Source organism: Astatotilapia calliptera, chromosome 11 (genome assembly GCF_964374335.1).
Source record: "Astatotilapia calliptera chromosome 11, fAstCal68.1, whole genome shotgun sequence".
NCBI classification, from domain to species: Eukaryota; Metazoa; Chordata; class Actinopteri; order Cichliformes; family Cichlidae; genus Astatotilapia; species Astatotilapia calliptera.
Genome location: NC_137432.1, coordinates 4480510 through 4499115, shown reverse-complemented (window position 1 = coordinate 4499115; position 18606 = coordinate 4480510). Strand labels below are relative to the sequence as shown.

Below are 18606 nucleotides of genomic sequence, written 5' to 3'. Positions count from 1 at the left end.
CCACACAGGCCAACCTTCAAACTCCACGTGTCTCAATGAGGTGCCGATGACCCTGTCACTGGGTCTCCACTGTTCTTTCCTTTGACCCCTTTGACAGATACTGATCAGTGCAGAATGGGAACATACTCTGACCCAGTGGTTTAGCGATCACAGCCCAGCCCTTGTCCCACTCACTCAAATCTTTTCACTTGCCCATTTTTCCTGGTTCTAACACCTTTTCACTTGCTCCCTAATATATCCCACAGGTACTATGCTGTGTTATTCTCTCCACCTGTCAGTGGTCAGAATGTTTTCAGATTGGTATATAGCATAATGTTTTTTTTCCTGATAATTTGTGGGGATTCAGAAGAAGTTGAGCGGTACTAGAAGTGTATCAGAAATGTTCCGTGTCCAGCCTACTCAGATGCAGTTTTGTCAGAATGTGACTCAGACTTTTATTCAAATATAAGACCGATGTGTGAAACTGCCAGCACAGTTCAGTGATGCGCGTCAGAAAAGAGCGAGTACCTCATGTGTTAGTCAAAGTCAGGTTTTACTCTGCTCCCACTGTAAATTTACTCAAACCAATTAGACTGTTAATCCCTCACACTTTAACAGATCCGAATCAGCATAAGCCTTTGCTATCTCCTTTACCGAGGAGCTCAAGCCATTACACCCCTTGACTTTGCAGCATCGCCATCCCCGAAACTCTCCTCTCAAACCCCATGTCTATAAATACATATCATGAGGACTGCTCTTTGGTTTCAGGTGCAGGTCAGCCAACCAGACATTTCAATTCCGAAGATGGATGCCCCATTTCAGAGGGAACGATAAGAAAAGCCTCAAAAGGTCTTTCACCACAGGGATCAGATGGTTTTTGTTACTTTTCCTCCAGTCTGACAGACGTCTCAGTGAAATAAGGCTTTTAAATTTATTTTTTTTTACTCGACATACATCCATCTTTGCCAGAGACGACTGCTGATAGAGCCTCGATGGCACTTGTGCGACTCCTCGTGATTTTGCTTGTCAGACAGCTCAGTGTAATTATTTTAGAAGTCTCCACCAGCAGAGCTGCAAGTTCAGCCATGTTTGTGTGTGTGTCTGATTGATTTCCACAACAGTTAAAGAACTGCTGAGTGCTGTTGAAAAGTACTTTGACTGTTTACAGGTTGTCTTCCTCCCAGTCCCCTAACATGTCGAGCATCAGGCTAAAGTGCTCCTGTGGGAACTGCCATGAGCCTCCGGATTTATTTCCTCCCCAGACTTGAGTGGATTCCCCACCTCCTCAACCTTCCCCCACATGACTATTAAGGCTGAAAATCGCCCCCGCTGTGTTGCTCTGCTGTGTCCTCGGCTCTCTGCAGCTTCATAGTTCCCTCCGCAGTTGATGAATGCCTCATTGTTTTTCTTCACAGTGTTTCTCCAAGTTACTTTGGGAATGCATTAAACTGCTCCATTTAAAGCCCGTACGGCATGCTCTGGTATATGAAACATATTCAGATGTGTCCAGGGATCACTAACCTGTAAGATCCGCTGGCACATACACAAAGAGAAGCAAACACGCACACACAAATCTCTGAGCAATGCGATTTATTCTTCCCACGCTTTCTACCACTCTCATACATCAGAAGCCCTTGTCTCCCCACACAGTGTGGGATGGTGACTGCATTGTGACTCAGAGACAGAGACACAGAGTGGGAGAAAAAGAAACAGAGATGGATGAGTAGGTTCACTCTGATGGAAGAGCCTCACAGGTCACTGTGGGTCATACATATGTATGGGAATGGAACTCCCCCCACTACGCCCCCACCAACCCCCACTTAGGTAGGCATAGATGTGAACTACCTTTTTCCATATTTACACATGCTAAGGACATGCTGACATCCTTTAACAAATTCTCAAGTATAAAATAGGCTCTAAAGTCCAAGAGCACTTTTAAAACTCTAGCATGCCTCTATCATGCTCATATCAACCTGGAAATGATCAGAAAGGGGTTTTGACATGTCAAATATTTCAGTTTCAAACTGAAGCTGATCTGTGATATTGCCCAAGTTTTGCTTTTTTTTTAAATCATTTTTGCACAAAGAGTTCAGCTGAATCCTTTCATTGATCGAACATGTGTCAAAGTCAAGAGCAGGGCTCTTCAAAAATGTTAAAACCAATCCATACATAGTTTTAGGTTCTAAACACATTTCTGCCCATCCATGCAGAAAGCTACACAGTCACAAGTCCACATCACCACCAAGCTAATAAACTAGTTAACAGAGATTGACACTGGCGTTACATCCTCACCAGGTGCAAAGTAAAGAGCTATTTGGATCAAGCTAATTTACAGTGTTGAACATTTCTTATCAATTCTATGACCTCTCTTTGTCAGCAGCACTGCACTGACAGCAGGAGACAGAACAACAACAGCTGCTTAATTTATTTTGATTCTGGTAATTGTTTTATTGATACATTTCTATTTAGTAATTTTACTCTTTTTTGCGTTTAGAGTAATTCTGTTGTCTTGACCATAAAAGAAAGATTTCCTCTGCTATCTTGTAAGAATTAGAAAAGGTTGGATCTGCACATCCCTCGTGTATAGAGTGTCTCGTATATCCATCTGAAAACAGAAATAGTCTCGTAAAGGCAGATGTATGGTACGGGTAAACTACACGACCAAAGCTCTTTAAACGATTACGACTTCTGGCTTTTTAAAATGAAAACACCAAGAATAAATGTAAAGACTAATCGCTTTGCTTAAACAACAGGATGTATTTGGTTTACTAAATATCTGGTAGTAGCTGTTATATTCAGGCTTGTGAAACTGGTTGTTGTGAATTGGCTGTGTGGTAGTCTTCTTGTAGGTATGTAATGTTAAAATTTATTGGTAAATTTGATGAAGGGTAATAAACCTTTCTTGTTCTCTGGTTAAAACCAAACTGCATGTGGGCCATGTGATACAGGAATTCTTCGTTAAAGCATATCAGTAAGCTATGTATGTCTGGGCCTTGATGTGATTCGCAGCTCCCAGTGTGACCCTCAGTTAAACTGAGTCTGACAAGTCAGCATCTGTGGCTTATTCAAGTAAATCAAACTGCAGCCACTTTTCACGTGTTTAAAATGAGACTGAGCTTGCAGTCTTCCCAAGCAGCACTGTAAGAGTGGAAAACATGGCTTCAGTATTCCGTTATTCTGAATAAAGATGGGCTTTCTCAGCATCCGTTCAGATTCAAGGGTTCTGTGGTGCCAGTGCATTGACCTCTTAAACATTTGACAAATTATCATAGCAGAGTCATGCAGACAAAAACCAAGCACACCATCAGCACATCAATATATCAAGCTTTGTTCACTCAGAGAGGAAACAACAATTTTAACGCAGATGCAAAATTAGTTAAATAACGAACAACCAGAGATGCTGGGAGAACATGCAAACTCCAGCAGGCCTCAGTCAGGAAGACCCTGATCCTTCTTGCTGACTGCTATATTGAACAGGAGAGGCAACCATTGTTTGTGTTTTCTACCAGTCATAATTATGCTTTACCGTCAAACAAACTTGTGTTTTTTTTGTAAGATTGGCATTTCTTGATTAGTACAACTCAAGCTCCCAAACTACATCTCCTCTGTTCTGTTGTAGGCAACATTCATTTGTATGAAAAAATAATTCAAGAGTAACATGGAAGTCTGAAAATCTGTGACAGAAACAGAAAAAAAGTTTGACAGTTAGCTAGTAAAGAAGAAGCTCATGACTAAAATGCTATGTGAGAACACAGAAATGGCTCACATTAGTAAAAAATGTGACTCTTCTCATATAGACCTCTAGGCAGGTGCTTGAATGGAGTTGTTTGTTTTAACTTAGAATAAAAGCTGGTTTTACTTCACAGCATTTTTCTTTTTTCCTTTTTGCACATCAACATCTTTTGTCGGTGAGGAACTGAATGTGTTCAACAGGTTAATTGCCGGACTCCTGGTAACATGAACACCAGTTTTTGTATGATATCAGTCTCTCAGAAATAATAAGTGAATGTCCCTAGAATTCAACATAGTTTCTACATGAAGCTATATAATGAATATTGCTCATTGACTGGTTGAATGCAGTGTGTGGGAAAGAGAGCTCCATTGAAGAAATTTAAAGAAAAAAAGGTGAGATGATCTCAAAATCAAAATCAACAACTACATACAACAAAGCATTAGTTAAGGAGACTGGCAGCACAGCTCCAGCATGAATTTTACAGATCAACAAACTTAGCCCCCGCTGACATTGACGCGGAATTACTCAAAGCCCAACAAATGCAGACATCGACATTACAAGGGAACTCGCCGAACTTGGTGAGTCAACTCCAGCTCATATGATGGGACACGTGAGGTGATGCACAAGCACTTGTGACCCAGACACAAGAGCTGACAGCAGAGGTTTCCAGTTTGGCAATATCAGTCAATGACTTTACCATAGCCTCATATACAGACCCTGGATATTTTGCCACAACGTTGGTTATAATGTTTGTGTATTTGTAAACCACTTACAGATTAATTGAGTGTGAGTGCTTCCTTTTTGTTCCGTTGTTAGGATGTCTGGGTCGTTGACCCAGGGTTTTTGAGTTTATTATATTATTTATCATTTCTAGTCTTTGGTTTCTTTGAGTTCTGTCTTATGGTTTATGTCTCTCTGCTCTCTAGTTGCTCTGTCTCCCCTGTCAGCTGTATCCCCTTGTCAAGTTCGCGTCTCTGTGTTATGTTTCCTGTTTTACTTTGAAATTACGTGTGTCATGTAAATGCGTCTGGTTTTGCTTCCTTTGTCACGTTAGGCCTGATTTGCCCCAGCTGTGTTTCCCTCCTGTTACCCATTCCCTGAGTGCTCCCTTTGTGTATTTAAGCCCTGCGTTTCTCTTTGTCCATGTTGCGATCTACCATTTACTATGCTCTGTGTTCTGTCTGCTTGCCTGAGTTTATTTGGAGTCTCAGTTTCGTTACCTTTTTTGAGTTCAGCATTAAAGCTGTGTTGAGTTCACATCTGTCTCCTGAGTCTGCACTTTGGGTCCTTTTCCTGCCTGCACACAGCCGTTCCATAACATCCGTTTCAGATGCCAGGGATTGATAATAAATGTTTCATCAATTGTTCCCAGGATGTTTGGAAATCCTGCAATGATTTGAGTTCAGTGAGATCACGACCTAGGGTGAGACTAATGAAAATGCAGGCTATAAAATTCCTGCCACAGGCTGACTCCTTTTGGTTGGAGGCTACATCTAGTATCCCAAATAAATTGACACTATTCTATTATATCATTTTAAAGCCAAACCTTCCTTTAACCCTTCTTCTTCTGATTTCCACAAAAGTGAGTGGGGAAATCTGTACTCACAGCCAGAGCGGTGTGCCTGAGATTATCATATAAAGGATGTTTGCTCTCTTTGCCATCCTACAGAACCAAAAATAGAGAAAAACGAACTGCCTGAAACAGAGTTTTTCAAGCAGTATAAAGCTTCAGCTTTTAACTCACAAAGACTGCTTGTACAAATTGTCAACTTTTTATTTAAAGCTTTCACTCAAACTTACATTCACGCTTGTAAAATTAAGAATTCATTTAAATTATATTCAATGTTATGATGTTTAAGGAACATTTAAAGCAGATTAATTGCTGGATTCTAGTATTTAAACGTCTTGTATTATACCAGATGTTTTATAATCAATAGAGAAATAAAAGAAATTGAGACAGTTTGCTCTCTTTTTATATCCAATCGTTCAGTCTGATGTCACTAGCCATGTCTGGGCCTAAACTCTGCTGCAGGTCCATATATCAAATGATCACTGTGGCATTACTGAGAGTTAAAACACTGTCTTAAGTCTTTCATCTTTAATAAAATGATCAGCGTTTTGCTCTACCAGGTGTAACAACTGAGTTTAACATCCAGGCATCCATGAAAATGGGATTTTTTTTTTTTTTTTTTTTTGCCTGTCCCGTTTGGCTCTTTTGCCATCAGAATTGTTGTCTAAAGGCAAAGAAAGATGCCCAACGCATTTACTTTACCAAACTGACCATCCCAGCCTTGCCATAATGGTCCATTTGGTTCACCTTTTATTGTTTATTTTATTTTCACTTACTGAATATGGGACAGACTTGACTGGGGAAAGAAGGGGAGAAAGAAAGAGGGAAAGAGAAACAGCTGAGAAGAGGGACGGGGGAGAAGGGCAAAAACCAAAAACCAACAGAATGAGCAGAAAAAGAAAAAAAAGAAGAAAAAAGAAAAAAGAAATGCATATATCAATCACCTGGGTCACCTGCTGAGAAAGAAAAAAGAAAACAAGCAGAAGAGAACAAGAGTAATAGAATAAACAACATCACAATGATATATGGGAATATGACAGTAAATACTAAATATTAAACATTATTGTGCAGCACATAAGATCAACAGAACACAGTGTGCTTTGAGGTAGGAGCCAAAAAGGGTGTAGTTTGTGGGTGTGATCACCCGTGTGTACACCTGTGAGCATGGACGCGCTTGTTTTTTGTTTTTTAAAAGGTTCCTTCATGTAATGATCTGCTAGAGGGTGTGGGGGGGCCACAGCCCCGTCCTCCAGGGCATTAAGCAGGTATGGAGGAGATCAAAACTCCAGACATCCAGAGGCCCCCAGAACACAAGAGACCATGGAAGACCAACAGAGGGGCAGCCGCGCCACTGTCCCAGAAAGAGCTGAGGAGAGTCCCAGATGAGGGCTCACTCAGCAGCCGCGGAGCAGAAGCCAGGGGGAGTTGCAGTGACGCGCCCGTGAGCTCCGCCGGCAGCCAGCCGTGCCTGAGTGACCGAGCCCCAGGCCGAGAGGCCGGGGGCACCCCACCTCCGAAGTGGCCGGAGCGAGCCCCAGGCTCCAGGCCCCGATAAGCGGCCGCCAAGGAGTGAGCCAGTGTGTACCCGGACGCCCATCCCCGGACACAAAGAACCACCAACGCACCGATGTCTGAGGGAGTCCGCCACTGGCAGGGGAAGTGGTGGTAGGGGGAGATAGGCCTCCATACCTTGGAGGGCCTAAGATGTCCCCAGAGAGGTGGCGCCTGACACCCAACCTGACATATAGACACAGAAATACAGGCACACACATATACAAACATCCATTCCCACCCTCATGCTCTCATATACACTTACTCCACACTCAACCAACGTGGAGACAGACATAAAGAGACGCTGTACACACGATCACACTCCCCAAGCGTACTCTAAGCCCCAGGTCTAGGTACCCTTGCCCTTGGAGGGGGGGAACTGCACCCAGACCCAGGTGGTGTTACCCTTTTCCCTGCGGTGGGGGGAGGCAGACTGCCCCGACTCCGCAGCAGCAGGGAGGCCCCACACTCCAGACTGCAGTCGGACGGCCAACTCCTCCTCCTAGCCCCCCCGCTCCAGCAGGTCGCAGAGAATGGGGGTGAGAGAAGACTCCAAACCTCCCTCCACCCGCTCATTGTAGTGTTGATGCATGTGTGTTCTAAGGTGCATTTAAAACCCAGGAGGGCATGGAGCTACCTGCCAGAGAGCAGCAGGTAAGCGCATGGTCCCTCCTGCTGGCCCTCAATGTCTACGTGTATTTAACATTGAGAGGTGGGCAACGACGCCAGGGGTGGGGTGTACACCCTGATTGTCATGGTTGGCTGTGTGGCAGGCGGGCAAGCAGGAGTGGTGGATCCAAAATGCAGGACTCAGACACAGAAGTTCAACTTAAAGCGCAGCTTTAATGCTGGAAGACCTCTTACTAACTAAACTCACCAAAAGACAAACAAAAACGCTGGTGGACTAAAACACTGAAGCACAAAACACAGAACTGGAACTGGAAACAAAACACTGGCAACACGGAGGCAAAACACACACAGCTTGTTGAGGGTACAACGCAACACTGACTCAGAGAAACACAGGGTCTAAATACACTGGGAAGTAACGAGGAGAATGAGACACAGAAGGAGAGCACAGCTGGGGGAAATTAGAACTGACGAGACAAGCAAAGCAGGACACATTCACATAAGTCATGGACCTTCAAAGTAAAACAGGAAGGAACTTGACACCGTGGAGACAGCAACTAAGAAACACAGAGACATAAACCATAAGGCAAAGGACTCTAAGAACCGAGAGACACAGAGGGGAACCCAAACATGCAGATACAGACTTACACAGAACAGAGGGCACATAGAGAAACATGAAGGGCAAGGGATAGAAACTAGAAACCATAGCATAACTCACACCAAGTACAATAATACAAAACCCACAAAGAACTAAAACGCTGGGTCAGGAGACCCAGGACCCTGACACTGATGGTACTTTGGATTCCGTGTATCGTGCCCACCCCCAAGATCCTATATGTATGTGTAATGAGAGTGTGAGTAATGTGAATGTCTAAGTTGTGGGATAAAATTGAGGCAGAGGCAGCCAGAAGGGGACGGGGGGGGGGGGTTGGCCTCCTCTGCACCCTGGTGACATACCCCTACTCCAAGGTCCAGCATGTGTGGGTGGTTGTGGTGGAGCGGGAAGAGGGAGGCAGCTGGAGATGGGGAGGGAAGGAAGGGAGGGGCAAGTGACCCCTCCCTGGGGCCAGCTCCCCCGCTGACCCCAGTAGGCACCCCCATACTCCGCGACCCACCAGGGAAAGGGGGCCCAGGTCCATCCAGACCGGGGCCCAGTGCAGCAGCGCCTCCCGGCCCCACAGAGCCCAGGACAGTCCACCCAACCCCACCACAGAGAAAACTGCACCCACCCCACCATCCACTCTTCTTCCAGACTACATAAGACAATAAACACCCAGGCTGAGATCTTCCTCCACCTCTCCTGTATCTCCCCCTCCTGTAGAGAGAGCCCGTGAGGAGAGGAAAGCTCCTGCAAGATGTGACAATCTTCCCCACCAGTTGAAGAGCCCCCCAGGTGGCTCGATGCACCGGCGGCACCCTGCTCCAGGGCTGGGCCCCCGTGCACCCACCCGCCCACAACCCCGGCAACACACCAACCAGGACCCGAGGCCCGGCCCGGGCCCCAGCCCAGAGACGGAGCGCCCCCAGAACCTCACGCCCATCCCGGACCCACCCAGGGGCAGCCAGGCTACCAGGTCAGTAACCCACATCCGTCAGCACAGACCCTCCCCTAGTCCCGCTGCACGCAGCCGCGAGGAAACAGTCACCTGAGAGCCAACAGAGAAAACGGAATTTATGACATTTAAAGGAGTTAGAAGTTAGAAGTTAGCATGAAGTTAGCTCGCTAGCTTCTATCTAAATACAATATAGCATGTCCTGACTGCGGGGTTTTGGAAACAAATTAAAAAGTACAGCTCTGTTATCACTTCCAGCATAAATGAAGACAGAAAACTAAACAGCGGTGACGTTTGTAGGGTTACTGAAGTTGGGCTAGCTGGTATATAATGATGTGCTACGTGACCGCTAGCGACACAGCTATGTTAGCATAATATAAACAAGCTAACTTTTTTTCCACTCGATAAAAGTTAACGTGAGGGTTCTCAGTGGTCAGGAACAAATGTAATCGCATGGCAGGATGCTGTAAAAGGATCAAACTTCAGCCAGGAGAACAACTGAGATAATCCATCCACAATACGAGGTTAGTCATTCATATACTGCTGCATGGGCTGGGCTGTAGTTACATCCTAAAGTTTTAAAAACTGAGCTTAAATAAATGATTAGCGGTAATAAAAGCCGGGGGAGGTCAACGGTGATCACTGACTTTTTTTTAGGAGCTTTTTGAGATTAAATAGAAGAAAATACAAAGTTTACACATTTTCTGTGAGTGTGTGTGTGTGTGTGTGTGTGTGTGTGTGTGTGTGTGTGTGTGTGTGTGTGTGTGTGTGCAACAGCTCAAAAGGCTGAATATATTTTGAAACATTTTCATGAACATGAAAAGCAAGCAGAGAATCTGTTTATTTGGCAAGTTAACAGCATCGAGAGACAGGCTAGTGATGTTACTAAGTTAGACAGATGACATTACAACTCACTCAGAAAATCCACAAGAGATCATTTTCTCTAATGACTAAATGTGATGAATCTTTTCTACAATGAAGCAGGTTGCAGGTTGCATATACACTAATACAGGAATAAAGTTTTTTTCCTATTTTAATTAATTGTTTTTTAAACTTTTCCAGGTATTGTCTGATCAAAACATATTTTCAGTATTAGACGGGTTAGTGTTAGCACTTTTGCCTGAGGCCCTGGCGATTCAGATAAAGTTATTTCACATCTGCAGCAAGTCAAACAAAAAGTTATACAAATGGTAGTCCATTTTCTGGTGTGAATACAACCCAGGTGGCTACACCCCTCAAGCGTCTGTCAATCAGAGTACAAAAGTCCTTCAGCTACAGTCATACCTCCTATTTCAAAGACAGATATTGCCATACACCCCAAAGCTGCCCTCACATGAAGACAAAGAGTTACACCCTTTATAGCTGCTGTCAAACACAGACCCGTGCTCTTAAAGTTGCTGTTAATCAAAGAAAAAGAGAGCCACGCCCACTAAAACTTCGGTTGCTGCACAGAGCTCACCACGCCTCTCAGCTTCTTTCGGATGCAGAGGACCACATCCTTCATAATTCCTGTCAATCAAATTTAGATATTGACACACCCTCCACCTGCAACAGATATCAGTATCACAAGTCTGTAACTCCACACATCCATCCCACTCTGACTATTTTCAAACATAACAAGAGTACACCTCTTTTGCTGTCAATCGAATGGAAAGTGCGACTTGTCCTCCCCACTAATATGTCAACATATATGATATTTTAGCAGCGTCCATCACTTATGAAGAAGGAGCTGGCTTTGCACTTGTGTGCACTGCTATGTTAGATCAGGGAAGGGACAAACTCAAACTGTTGCTACAAACTATGAAAAAGTGAAATGGCTTCCTTAAATAATGACATTTTAATATCAGTGTCAGCTGCTGTCTCAGGCACATAGCTTACCCTTCTTTTCACTGATCTTCTTCAGTAAATTGTGGTTAGCACAGGTGATGGATGATGGCTGATGACAGCAATCACAGAGCTGCGTCCAAAGAGTTTGTAACCTTCAACAATCAAACTATCAAAGCATTAGAACCACATTTATCACCTAAATTGAAAGCAGAAGCAGAAGCGCGACGCAACACTCTTAACAGCAGAGATAAAGATAATTCATTAGTGATCTTTCTGCCACACTGCGCTGAGAGAAGAGAAGCGCTACAATCTGCAGGGGAGAGAGAATTTGATTTAGCCGAAGCAGACTAAAAATGATTTACTCTGAGTTGAGCCTCTGGGCACCCAAGCTGAAATAACTATGTGTTTCTCAGTGTTTTCAGAATGTCCAAAAATAATTAATTGACATTTTTGTTTGAGATTAGATTGAGCAATATAATCTTTAGCGGATATGAAAGTAATGAAAAGATAAGAAGTCTATCAAGCACTTAAACTGTGAAAAGGCACACCCTAATCATGTTGTGATGCTTTGATGAGAAATAAGGTGGTAAACAAATCAATGTAAACTGAGGAGAAATGACAAACACCTCTTAAAAGTTGACCATAAATTCACTGCATTACAGAAAGTGATACATAAGAAGAATACTTCCTATGACCGTTATCTTGTCTGGTAGTACAAAAAAGAGCCGAGTACCACATTGTATTCGGTGTTTGGTACTAACCAGGGACCTTTGATACGTGCGCTTCTTTCTTGAATCACATTCAAGATTCAAGATTCAAAGTGTTTATTGTCATGTGTCCAAAGAAAAAAGGCATTTCAGTAAGAAGTAACTGTAAGTAAGTAAGACGTAATCAGTAAGAAGAACTGGTTATCTACTAATTACAGACTGGCAGTTTGATATCCATAAGTCCTACATAATACCACAAACCATCATCATCTTTGTTCCTCAATCTGAATTGCTGTTTTCTGGACTGTATGTTTTGAGGATTTGAACAGCCTAATAAAAATAACCCATAAAAACTAGAATGGCTGCCCCAAAGCACTTGGAGAAAGCTGTTACAGGTAGAGGCACAAATCAGGTCCTCACAGTAATTGCCAAATTCACAGACTTCCACAGGGTCAAAGCCAATAAACATCAGCCTTCAATAATTGGAGCTATAAGGTTTCAAAGGGATGTAGGCAAAGGCAAGAACAACAGCCAAATACATTCCTTCTAAGTTGGATTGAGCTTCCGACTGGAAGATGCAAGTTGATCTTTGAGAGAAGCTTGTCTTCGTAAAAGAAACAGCAGCAACCACGCTCTATCCAGACATGATTCTCTTGTCTAGGTACACGAAAACCATCTTTGAAGTTAACCACACTGTGCCCTGGAAGGACAGGCTATCAAATCTGAAGAAAGCCAACTACCAAGACCTGACTGATGAGGTGATTGTGAAAGGTTGGTACGCAGCCTCATTTTCCATTCAAGTTGGCTGCCATGGATTTCTGGCAACATCAGTGCATCATTTCTTTCAGAAGATTGGCTGGTCAGAGTTCAAAGGTCCCAAGAGGGGAACTAAAATATTAATGAAAAATTAAAGTGGTGCTTTGGCAGACAGGTGGTTGAACTGTGCGCATTTTATCCAACCCAGTGATTTCTCGAAGACACTAATCTGAAAGTGCTAGCAGAGCTTGTGCCCTTCTACTTGCCTGTTTTTTATGAAACCAGATCTGAAGACCATTATTAAGGTTTTTCTTGCTAATGTGTCAAACAAACTATTAATTTTCACACTGCACTCCATCTTCTCTAAATCACATGCTAGCCAAGGTGATTGCAAGAGAAAACCTATATGTTACAATGATAAATCACAGAAGCACATCTATTTGTTAATGGTGGCTCTGTTTTCATACATAGCGTGGCTTGTAACTGATTTCAGAGAGACAGTGTCATCTTGTCTAGCATGCTAATTTCCCATCAGTCTTGCATCGGAGACTGGCGATTTATCCACAGTCTGCTTGCACAAACAAGCTGGGCTCTCAACTTGACAAGTTCCATCCATTTTTAATGGGAAATAGACACACCTGTGAAATGGAGACATACTACAGTTTCCAATTGGATCCAAGGCAAGCCTGCTTGTAGTGACAATAGCCAATTGTGGCCACAAGATGGCAGTGATGTAAAGCAGGGGGGCAAACAGGAGAGAAGCTTTGTGACAGATTGCTATTGAAAGATGACGTGGTAAGATTTCTTTCCCCTTGGTATATTTTGATTGATGTTTATTTTTATATTTGACTAGGCTTTGCTTGTCCTGACAGAATGCCACTGGTGCAGTTTAATGTTGCACTCAATGTAATGCTACCCACATGCTGTAATGCTAATCAGTAATTTCACAGTGGCACAGAAACCAAGTGGAGTTGCACATGTGCACTCTGAACACAGGAGGACAGGAGGACTGAGGAGGGAGACAGACGGGACTTTAGTTCCTACTTCCATAACAACATTTCATCTTCTTCACCTACAGAAACAAATGCTTTTGTTTGGCTTAATTATTCTACATATATGGATGGATATCACTTTACAATCAGTCAAACAATCTATTTTATTACCATTTGCATGGTTTTAAATTCCTTTTTATAGCTACTTCATTTTTTTTCAAGTTATTGCATATGTGTAAAACAGTTAAATGGGAAGAGTGGGCTCATAAAAAACATTACCTAACTGTCTACAAAGATGGGCTTGGAATGCACTGAAACAATCCCATCACCAGTCCAAACCCACTTGAAGCAGTGACATTGAATAGAAGCTTCTTTTCAGTGATGGACACCAATCCTGTGTTAGTCAATGTCTGCTGTCATTTTTTGGGGGGAAATTATTTTAAAAATAAAATTATTGTATACATAAAATTGAATGGAAAATTGAATTAAAATTCACCTTGTAGCTGTATAGAAAACACCTCAGAGAAGTCACACACTTTATGCTTATCCAAAAACAAGAACAAGGAGCTAGGTGAACTGCAAGACAAACACCTAATCCCAAATAGTTGATTCTCTTCATCTGGATGTAGAGTTTTCAGTGGGAGAGACGTTTCGTCACTAATCCAAGTGACTTCTTCAGTCTCAGCTGACTGCTGGTTTCCCCAATTTTATAAACAGTACATTTGCACAATGACTGAAAATAGCACCACTGAATGAACAATGGGCTGTGAGGTCAGTTCCTGTGATTGCAGTCATTCCCCAACTCTCTGTGAATGGTACTCATGGCCATTGATCAATGAGCTTTGATTTGTGATTGTTGATCAATGCTCATGACAATTTGCATATTAATGATCAAGGAACTGACTTCTCAGCTCAATGTTCATTCAGTGATGCTAGTTTCAGTCATTATGCAATGAACTGTTTATAAGATTGGGGAAACCAGCAGTCAGCTGAGACTGAAGAAGTCACTTGGATGAGTGACGAAACGTCTCTCCCACTGAAAACTCTACATCCAGATGAAGAGAATCAACATTTTGGGATTTATTTACCTGGATAACTGAGCATGCATCAAGACATAAACATCTAACAGCTAATTGTAAAAGTACAAACATGATTTTAGATGAAGCTTTGCTTTAAACACCATGATCCCCAACATGTGTCTTGGAGTATGTCTGTCTGTTTGTGGAACATGTCTGCACTAATGAGATCTTTTCCTGGACCTGGCAGGCGTTATCCAAGGTCTTCTGTATTTATTGAAGGTGGGTGTCTCTGTGTGTGTATGTGTGCCCCACGTCTTGTGTGGGTGTGCTCTGACAGTGTCACCTCTGGGTGTCATTCCAGGCGATACCGCCAAGGAGAGCAGCCTTTACAGCTATCCCGCAGAGCCACCGCCTGCTATTAACAAGGACACAAAGGCACACTGATGAATCAACACACACACACACACACACACACACACACACACACACACACACACACACACACACACACACACACACACACACACACACACACACACAGATTCATCCAGCTCTGGTGCACAGGAGCAGTAAACCCGTACACTGCAGCGAAATCCGAGGTAATTCATCTTCATTGTCCAAGTTATCAAATCTGAAGAACGACAGCAAGACAGTTAGACTAGCATTAAATGTCCTCACAGCCAAGGAGACTGGCAACATGAAGACACACTCTAATTCTCTATTTTCTACCTCATTCACACACACACATATACACACACGCACAATTTCACCCTTTGAAGATACAACAGTCTCTCAATAATAGAGTACTTCGCTGAGGCAGAAAAGGGGTTTCAAATCTAATGGACTAACGGATTTCTAAAAAAAAGAAAGAAGAAAAAAAGTGAGATGAAGTGTAAAATAGAGAAGAGAAAATAGAGAAAGAGTAGCTGTGGCTATGTGCTGCCTGTCAGAATGGACAGGGATCCCTATCACTTCCTAACATCACCGGCTCACTATTCCCACTCAGTCACACATGGCTGTTGGGGCAAATGAAAATAGTTCAGCTTGTCTTTTCTCTAATCCTCACAATTTTCCATATGGCAGGAAATTAATGGCCTTACCAGGACAATTTTTTTGTGCACACACACACATACACACACGCACACACAGCTCCATCCTGGAGCAGAGCTTTTATCATCACCCCATAAGTATCAGCGGTAAAATTGCTTAATTAAAGCATGAATGTTTAATAAACCCTCTGGCTTTGTGAAGACAGACCTGAGACAGGACATCCACTGATGAGGAGCCCCGAGGAAAGAGACAGACAATTCTTCAAGTTGCTTCATGCTGAATTTAAGGGCAAGTGAGTCCTTTGATAAAGAATAGGTGGAGCTGGTAAAGGCCAGAAACTTCACGAGCAGCTGGGTTACTGCCCTGAACTTTAAAACTGCTACTTTAGTAATGGCTGGGAGTGTCAGCTTCTGAGCTAAATCTGTAACCACAAGTATAGACATGGATTTCATTTAATTTGTATACATGCCTACTCACTATATCACTTAAGAAGCAGACTGTAGTTCATGTCCTGTATGGGAATTACTTCCACTTAGATTCTCCTTACACTGTTTACCTTCAGTTTTAATCAGTGTTTATAGGTTTAAGCATCAGAACTCTTTGGTGATATTTAAGAAAAAATACTCAGAGTATCTAATGAGTACTGATCCAACACCAGTGTTAAATCAATAGTTTTAATTCTACATTGTGAAGAAAACATTCAGAATAATTCTTTCATATGTCAGGCGACATTAAGTATATCATGAGCATTGCTTTTATAACTTTGTAATATACAATTTTACAGATACTGTAAAGTATATGACCCTAATAAAAAAAAGTCTAAATGAAAACAACTAGATCATGATCAAATATTTTTCTTAAAATGGTCTATGCTTTTCTCGCTTTAAACATTTGATATGTCTTCTATGTTCATTGCATTTTTTATTTACATTATTTATATTTTGCACATTTTACACAGTGGCCTATTGGGCTTGTGCATTTACTGAATGGATATGAGTCAGTATTAAAATAATTTAAAACTGAACAAAGGAAAATAGAGACAGCCTTAGCCTTCTAATAGATGCATGTGTGGTATAAATATGAGAGTCAGAATTGTACTCATATGATTTTAGCTTAGTGTGAATCCTCATTTTTATAGGCAAGGAAAAGAGTACCTGTTTAGTTAGCGCTCTCTCCACAAGAGGGAAGGAGAGAAACCAACAGGGAAAGTGATTTGGTTTTAGCTTTTCATCAGTGTCTTATTTGACTTATTTGACAGTTTCGAGTTACAGTAAAAAAAAATACTGCAAACATGTAAAAAAAAAAAAAAAAAGATGTTGCAAACAGGTTTATCCACAAAACTGAGGGGACTGGTTAGATTAAATGGAAATTAATCTAAAAGAGACCATCCATCTTCATCCGCTTTATCCGAGGCCGGGTCGCAGGGGCAGCAGCCTAAGCAAAGAGGCCCAGACCTCCCTCTCCCCAGCCACCTCCTCCAGCTTATCCGGGGGAATACCAAGGCGTTCCCAGGCCAGCCGAGAGATATAATCTCTCCAGCGTGTCCTGGGTCTGCCCCGGGGCCTCCTCCCGGTGGGACATGCCTGGAACACCTCACCCAGGAGGCGCCCAGGGGGCATCCTTGTCAGATGCCCGAACCACCTCAGCTGGCTCCTTTCGATGTGGAGCAGCAGCTGCTCTACTCTGAGCCCCTCCCGGATGGCCGAACTTCTCACCCTATCTCTAAGGGAGAGGCCAGCCACCCTTCGGAGGAAGCTCATTTCTGCCGCTTGTATCCGCGATCTCATTCTTTAGGTCACTACCCACAGCTCGTGACCATAGGTGAGGGTAGGGACGTAGATCGACCGGTAAATTGAGAGCTTCGCTTTTACACTCAGCTCCCTCTTCACCACGACGAACCGGTGCAGAGTCTGCATTACTGCAGCTGCAGCCCCGATCCATCTGTCGATCTCCGGCTCCCTTCTCCCATCACTTGCGAACAAGACCCCGAGATACTCGAACTCCTCCACTTGGGGCAGGAACTCATCCTGCCCCAAGGATAAGCATCTTGCTCCTCCTTGAATCGCTACCTTATCGTGGTGGAGGGGTTTGTGTGTCCCAGGGATCCCAGGGGCTATGTTGTCTGGGGGCTTTTGCCCCCTGGTAGGGTCTCCCATGGCAAATTGGTCCTGGGTGAGGGACCAGACAAAGAGCGATTCAGAAGACCCTTATGAAAAGAATATCAAGGGAACAGTTTACCCTGCCCGGGATAAGGTTACCGGGGAGCCAGGCCCGGGGAGGGTGCCCGAGGGCGAGCATCTGGTGGCCGGGCCTTAGTCCATGGGGCCCGGCCGGGCACAGCCCGAAGAGGAGACATGGGCCCATCCTCCCGCAGGCCCACCACCCACAGGAGGCGCCATAGGGGTCGGGTGCATTGTGTGCCGGGTGGCGGCCAGGAGCGGAGGCCCTGGTGGACTGGCCCCCGGCTGCCAAGACTGGCAATAGGGACATCTAAAAGAGACATTTAGCAAAAAAACAAAAACAAAACCCAAACACACAAATCAGGCTCATTGTGTGATAGCACCAGAGCAAAAGGCAGGAAGATCACAGAATCATCAAATCATCCTCTGGGCAACAGAGATAGCCAAAGTGAAATGGCAATCAGTCCAGTAGTTCCATCCATCCAACTCAGGATTGCGGCGGGACCAGAGCCTATCTCAAGCATCAGTGGATGAGAGGCTACCACGGACAGACTGCTCGTCTATCACAGGCTGTAACATAGAGGCCAGAGGGTTTGAACCTGGAACTCTCTTGCTGAGAACTGGCCATAGGTATGAACATTGTCTGTCTGTGGTGGCACTGCCATAGGCTGTCAACCTATCTCATCCAATCACAGATAGGCACCATGTGGCCCTGAAGTGGCCCTGAAAGTGATTAAGAAAATGAACAATCGACTATCTGTTCAGATAATTATTAACTTGCTATACTAAGGTTAGAATCTCTGTATAGAGTTAGTCTAAAAATCGCTTATTTTTAAGGATTTTATTACTTCTATTTTTCTTGTTCTTTCTCTCAGTTTCTTTTGTATGAGTCAGAATTTTGCAGTCCAATCTGAGAACACTTTAAGTGGTGACCCTTGAAGGAAAGTTCTTCAGCTCACAGGAACTGACAGCAAAAACTGACATCAGCTGATGTTTTAGATCCAATTAAAAGTCCCAAACCCAATTTAACTCCTTTGCAGCTATGTTGGATAAAAAAATTTT

At 43.4% G+C, this 18606-nt stretch overlaps 1 protein-coding gene across 9 annotated transcripts in view; it reads right to left on the bottom strand.

The window, feature by feature from the left end:
• adgrb1a (adhesion G protein-coupled receptor B1a) overlaps positions 1 to 18606 on the bottom strand; it is a 207871-nt gene that overhangs the window by 131764 nt on the left and 57501 nt on the right. The gene's annotated exons all lie outside the window — the stretch shown is intronic.